The following is a 6,795-nucleotide window of genomic DNA, read 5'->3' on the forward strand; positions in this document are numbered from 1 at the left end:
AAGTGTCGGATCGCCTCTACCAGTGGGTGGACGGAGTCCTGTCCCCCTCCCTCTCCTTCTCCTCCAGATGCACGGCTCTCCGACTCCTCCTCGTCGTCGCCTTCCGAGCGGATTTCATTTCGAAGACAGCTAAACCTAGATCCTGCCACGGAGTTGCCTCCCGGTGCTGTCGATCTTCCTTTACGCATGTCTCCTGCGCCCTGGCCCCGGTACGGTGTCGCCGGGGTTTGCTTCTTCACTCTACGCGACTTTCGCCTCTGCGGCTTCGGTAGTTCCCACTGAGACCTTTGTCGCATTGCTCTGTCCATCTCCTCTCGCCCCACGGCTTCTCTGCTGTTCAGGATAGGGCGCTCCTCCAGCCACTGCCTCGCTTCATCCGGATGAGTGAAGAAGATGGACTTGTCCTTGTACAGTACCTTGAGCTTAGCGGGGAAGAGGAGCATGTATGAGATATTTAAGGTATTTAGTTTCGCCTTCACTGTATCGAAAGAGCGACGCTGCTTCTGAACTTCTTGGCTGTAGTCCGGGAATATCATTATAGTCACATTTTCAAATCGGATCTCCCCCAGTTTCCTGGCCTCTCTCAGGATCAGGTCTCTATCTGCGAAGTTCAGAAAGCGCGCAATCACCGGTCTTGGTCTCGCACCTTCAGGAGGTTTAGCCAGGAGGGCCCTATGCACTCTCTCGATGATGAAGCAAGGGGAGAACTGTGCCATTGGGAAGGTCTTCATCAGCCAGGCGTGGAGGAATGAAGTCATGCTCGTCCCTTCAATTCCTTCTCTAAAACCCACGAAGCGAAGGTTGTTGCGTCTTGCTCTATTTTCAGCATCATCCACCTTCCACAGCAGCTGTCAATGGGATGCTTACAGCTCTGCCATGTCTTTTTTCAGGGTGGAGATCGAGTCTTCGTTTTCGCCGATCCTCGTTTCAGTCGCCGTCACCCTATCTGACAATTTTCGGAAATCTTGCCGGAGCAATGTCACCTCGGAGCCCACCTCCCCGATCTTAACTTCCAGGGCCGCTTGAGACTCCTGTATTTCCGCCCTGGATGCCTGCATGGCTTCCATCAGCAAGGCCGTGTCAGTCCGCACCCCGGAGGCCGCAGGCAGAGACTCCGGCGGGTGCCTTGGCGCCGCAAAGTTGTCCATGGGTCCTTGTTTCGGCGTTTTAGGGATCGTGTCTCTTTTCCCCATGGCAGTCCACGTCTCCGGGGCTCACCCCGTAGCCGCCCGTGATTCTCAGTCCTCCGGTGTGCAAACCCGCACCTGTGGCGGAACAGGGGGGGGGGGGGGGGGGACGGTATGCTCCTCCCCTGACGCTGGAATACTGTGCTTTTCGCACACCACGGCCTCCTGGATGTCCCGCGTTGAGCAGTCCCTCCTCCTATGGGCCGTTGACCGGGCCCGCGCGTGGGGTCCCCCGGGAGGGGGCACACCGAATGGAGGAGGAGGATCCCCAGCACAGGCCTCCAGGCCAAAGAGGATATCTCCCGAGGAGCAGGGCCGCCCCCGTATGCTGCATGAGTATCTGCACCCGACCCGGTGGCCCTCTCACCAAGCCCCAGATGACGAAAAGGGCTTGGGGGGTCAGAAGTCCGCCTCGGGGGGGGGGGGGGGGGGGGGAGGTTGTCGGAGTAGGGCTCTTCTGCTCACCAGTCTCTAGGCCCACAGCGGGATCCGCGGCCCGGACGGGCGTCCTTCAGGCGCTGTAACGCAGCTCCAGCCGCCATGTTGGCACAGTGATCCGGCTCCTCTCGGTGGGGAGGGGGGCGCCTCGATGTAGCAGCGTCTCCCACCCCTATCAGTCACCTTACCTCCAGTGATCACGTCGGGGCTCTCCCGCTCTCCTCTCCCTGTATCCAGGGTCACACCCGGAGGGCCCCCGGGCACAGTTCACCGGCTCTGCCTTACTCCGGCCGCCATCTTGGTAAAGGCGGCCGGTCTCCAATGGGTCCCGGTTCCATGCTCAAGCCCCCCTGCGAGGGCGCTCCAGGTGATTGGCAAACTCCGCTGGGCGCCAGGTGTTCGTTAGCTGGATTTTAATCCCGCAGTCAGATCTCGGGTGCAGGTGCCGCCATCTTGGCCTTGCAGGGGTTTCTCTCAGTCACCAAACCGCGTCGGTATTTTGTGGTTTCCCGGCGGTTTCTCAGCTGGGGAGTCGTCCTCGCTGGCTCTAGGGGTGTTGCTACTCCTGTTGTCAGGTTTTGTGCACTGGGATGATAGTTTAACGACGGATTCGGCATCAGCTCGACGGGAGCTCCGGCAAGGCACTTCTTAACCAGCCATGCTGTTGGCCACGCCCCCGACGTCAGTTCTTATACACAGCTTTTCCGCGCCAGAAACGTAGAGCCATGATAAAAACCAACACTGGTGCCATGAAAGGGGATGACCTTAACCCTAGATATCGGTTCGCAGAACGGGGAGGATGGGTGGGGCGGTAAGGAATCTGATACTTACTACTGTTTCTTACAGATATATTGTTACCGAAGGTAAGTAACTTGTGCATCTGAAAGAAACAGGTTAGTATTAGATTCCTTACCTTAGAATAGATTCCCCAGCAATACCAACCCCGGTGGTGGGTCTGCGAACCAATGATTACACCAGAAAGTCCTGGAGAACGGAACGGCCAAAGAAGCCATCTCTCCGGACTTGGCTGTCCAGGAAGTAGTGTCTTGCAAACGTGCGCAGCGAGGCCCACGTAGCTGCCTGACAGATGTCCTGCAAGGGGACTCCCCCGACCCAGGGCAGGAGTAGCCGTCGTGGCCCGAGTGAAATGGTCCCTCAGCCCAACAGGAGGCTCCTTTTAAGCCAAAGACTAGCATGCCTTGATGCACAAGACGACCCACCAAGAGATGGTTAGTTTGTGCACCGCCCAACCTTTCTTAGCGCCCATGTACCCAACAAAAAGTAGGTCATCCACCCAGAACTGGCGTGTGCGATCCAGATAGAATGAGAGCGCACGTTTTGGGTCCAGACGGTGGAGCATCTCTTCCTCTTTTGAGGGATGCGGAGGCGGAAAGAAGGTGGGCAAGGTGATGGACTACCCGATGTGGAAGGCTGTGACTACCTTGGGCAGGAAAGAGGGTCGCGTCCGCAACACAACTTTGTCCATTTGGACAGAAAGGAAAGGAGGTTTAGAGGAAAGAGCCTGGAGCTCACTCACTCTCCTGGCAGAGGAGATGGCAGCCAGGAATGCAGTCTTGAGAGTAAGGAGACGAAGAGGACAGTTATGAAGTGGCTCGAAAGGAGCGCACATCAGATAAGTCAGAACAAGGTTCAAGTCCCACTGAGGCATCACGAAAGGAACAGGGGGAAACATATGAGTGATGCCCTTCAAAAACCTATTTACAACTGGGGACTTGAACAAAGAGGGCTGATCAGGGGGCCTTAAGAAGGCGGAAATGGCAGAGAGGTAGCCCTTTATAGTGCCCAGAGCAGAGCCCTGCTGGGCAAGAGAAAGAAGAAAGAGGAGAACCTCTGAAATAGGGGCAGAAAGGGGATTCACAGCCTTTGCTGTGCACCATGCCACAAATTTGTTCCACCTGCAGGCGTATACCGACTTTGTGGAAGGACGCCTGGCTGCCAGAATCACATTACAGACTTCAGGAGGCAAGTCAAATGGCCCCAACTGCCCCGCTCAATCTCCACGCATGTAAGTGGAGACTGGACAGGTTCGGGTGGAGGACCGTCCCTGCTGCTGCGACAGAAGGTCCTCCCGAAGAGGTAGACGAATCGGGGGAATCGACAGACATGCTGAGTAGCTCAGGAAACCAGTATCTTCGTGCCAAGTCCGGAGCCACAAGGATGACTTTGGCCGGGTCGTGCCTGATCTTCTTCAGCACTCTGGGCAGAAGTGGTATAGGTGGAAAGGCATACAACAGACCGCAGCTCCACTCGCAACAAAAAGCGTCTCCGAGCGAGTGCCGCCTTGGAAATTCTAACGCGCAGAACTGATGACATTGCGCGTTCTCTTCTGTGGCTAATAGATCTAACCAAGGCTCTCCCAACTGCTGAAAGAGGTCTTGCGCCACGTCAGGGTTCAGACACCATTCGTGATCCATCATGCACCGACGGCTGAGTTCGTCCGCCCTGGCTTTCAGGGAACCTGCCAGGTGTTGAACCACCAGGGTCACGCCCTGATCTTCCAACCAATGCCAGAGGCGCAGAGCCTCCTGGCCTAGGGTCCATGACCCCACCCTGCCCTGTTTGTTGCAGTACCACATGGCGGCGGTGTTGTCCGTGAACACCTGCACTCCACGCCCCCGGACAGAGGGGATGAATGCTTTCAGCGCAAGCCGGATCAACCGCAGCTCCAGAAGATTGATGTGGAGCCGGGACTCCGCCAGAGACCAGAGGCCTCTGATCTCCACCTCTCCCATGTGGCCCCCCAGCCCTGGAGGGACGCGTCTGTCACAACTACGTGCTCCGGTTGGGGTAGGGAGAGGGATCTGACGCTGACCCAATCACGGTCCGTGAGCCACCACTGCAACTGTCTTGCAGTGCCCTCCGAGATCAAGACATAGTCGGACAAGTTGCCCTTATGCTGGGCCCACTGAAACTTCAGGTCCCACTGCAGAGCCCGCATCCGCCAGCTGGCATGATGCAGGAGGCCATCAGCCCCAGAAGCCGCAGCGTCAACCTGACCAAGACTCGGGATAACAGCTGAAAGATCGGAATCAAAGCCTGAATATCCTGAACCCGCTGTTCAGGAGGATAAACCCGAAACTGCGGCGAGTCTAGAACCGCTCCGATGAAGAGGAGCTTCTGACACAGGTGATACTTCGGCACATTGATGGAGAACCCCAGCAAGTGCAGGAGGTCGGCCGTAGTCTGGAGGTGGCTGACGACTGGTTGTTGAAGGCAGGCTCGCTTAAACAGTTGTCGAGGTAGGGGAAGACTGAAACCCCTAACCTGCGCAGATGAGCTGGGACCACCGCCATCACTTTCGTGAACACCCGTGGGGCGCTGGTAAGGCCGAAGGGGAGCACGGTAAATTGAAAGTGCTCGAGGCCTACCGTGAACCACATGTAGCGCCGGTGGGCCGGCAGGACGGGGATGTGGAAATAAGCGTCCTGCAAATCCAACGCTACCATCCAGTCTCCCGGGTCCAGGGCAGCTAAAACCGGAGCCAGTGTCAGCATCTTGAACTTCTCCTTCCGGAGGAAGCCGTTGACGTTCCGCAGGTCCAAGATAGGGCGTGGGCCCCCTTTGCCCTTCTTGGGAACCAGAAAGTAGTGGGAGTAACAACCACACCTTACCTCTGGCCCAGGAACGTGCTAGATGGCCCCCTTGGCCAAGAGGGCCGTAACTTCCTCTTGCAGAAGATTCAAGTGATCCCCCGACACGCAGTGGTACTGCGGTGGCATGGCTGGAGGGGTCGCTTCGAAGGGGAGGGAGTAGCCCCTTCGGATGATTTGCAGCACCCACCTGTCCGATGTGATGTCGCACCAGTGGAGGAGGTGATGGCGAACCCTGCCCCCCACTGGCGTCACGTGGGCCTGAAAGCTCGGACTAGGAGGGTTTTGAGGCGGATGCTGCGGGGGTGGATGTGGACTGGACTCGCTGTTGTCCCCGGGCACCGCCACGGCGGTTACCATTTCCGCCACCGCGCTAGATGTTCGTCTGCGGCCCGTGGTTGGCAGGACGTGTGGGGTCGCCCTTTCCTTGGCCACGAAAGGAGCGAAAGGCAGCAGTTTGCTGGCGCTGGGCCGATAGGCCCAAGGACTTGGCCGTAGCCCTGGAGTCCTTAAAGCGCTCAAGCGCACTGTCTGCCTTGTCGCCAAAAAGGCGACGGCCATCAAACGGCATGTCCATAAGGGTGTTTTGGACATCAGCCGAAAAGTTGGCGGACCTCAGCCAGGCATGCCATCGCTCTGCCCAGCGAGTCCGTTGTATCCAGCCCACACCGGATGGAATACCGTGCCGCATCTCTACCCTCAGCAAGGGCTTCGGCGAGTTTAGTCCAGGCCTCCTCCGGACATTGTGGCAGCACGTCCGTGACCGTGTCCCACAGAGCGTGGGGATAACGGCCCAAGAGGCACGCGTTGTTAACTGACCGCAACCCCAAACTCAGAGAGGAGAACATCTTCTTACCATACTGTTCGTACCTCTTGGATTCCCGATCGGGGGGAGCTGTCGGGAACGCGGTCTGGGAGTTAGAGGCCTGTATGACCAGGCTCTCGGGAGTAGGGTGGGTAGACAGGAAGCAAGGGTCGCCCGGAGCTGATGTCTGGCCACGTTCCTATCTACAGGGGGACCTGTAGCAGGACTGGACAAGGTGCCCAGAAGAACGTCAGAAAAAGGCCTCATTAAACAGCAACAGAGGCCCCGAAGAGCTTGCTTGCGGTTTAAGGACCTCAGTGAGGAGGATAGTCCTCACGGCCGCGATGGAGAGTTCAAGGGATAAGGCCTTGGCCGCCCGGGTTAACACCACACTATAGGCAGCCCCCTCCTCCGAAGCCACGGTAGGAGGGGAGACATAACCAGTGTCTGGCGAAGTGTCCAAACCACTGGCATCCCCTAGCTCACCTGCCCAGTCCTGATAAGACTGGAACTCACATGCCAGAGGGTCCTCAGACCCCTCCCAATCCGCCTCGCCACCCATCTCCTGGTACACGGGGTCAAATGATGGGGCCGGGTCATAGAAGTAAAAGTCTCCCATCGGCGTCGAGCAGCGCCGCTCTGGCGCCGGTCCCGGATCGAAGGGAGGACCAGAGACTACGTCGTCCTGGGACGGCACCTGGGGAGACACCCTGGGGGCCGGCGCCGGTGAGGTCGTAAGATGGACCGGCGACGA

Source organism: Lissotriton vulgaris, chromosome 3_1 (assembly GCF_964263255.1).
Source record: "Lissotriton vulgaris chromosome 3_1, aLisVul1.2, whole genome shotgun sequence".
Classification (NCBI taxonomy): domain Eukaryota; kingdom Metazoa; phylum Chordata; class Amphibia; order Caudata; family Salamandridae; genus Lissotriton; species Lissotriton vulgaris.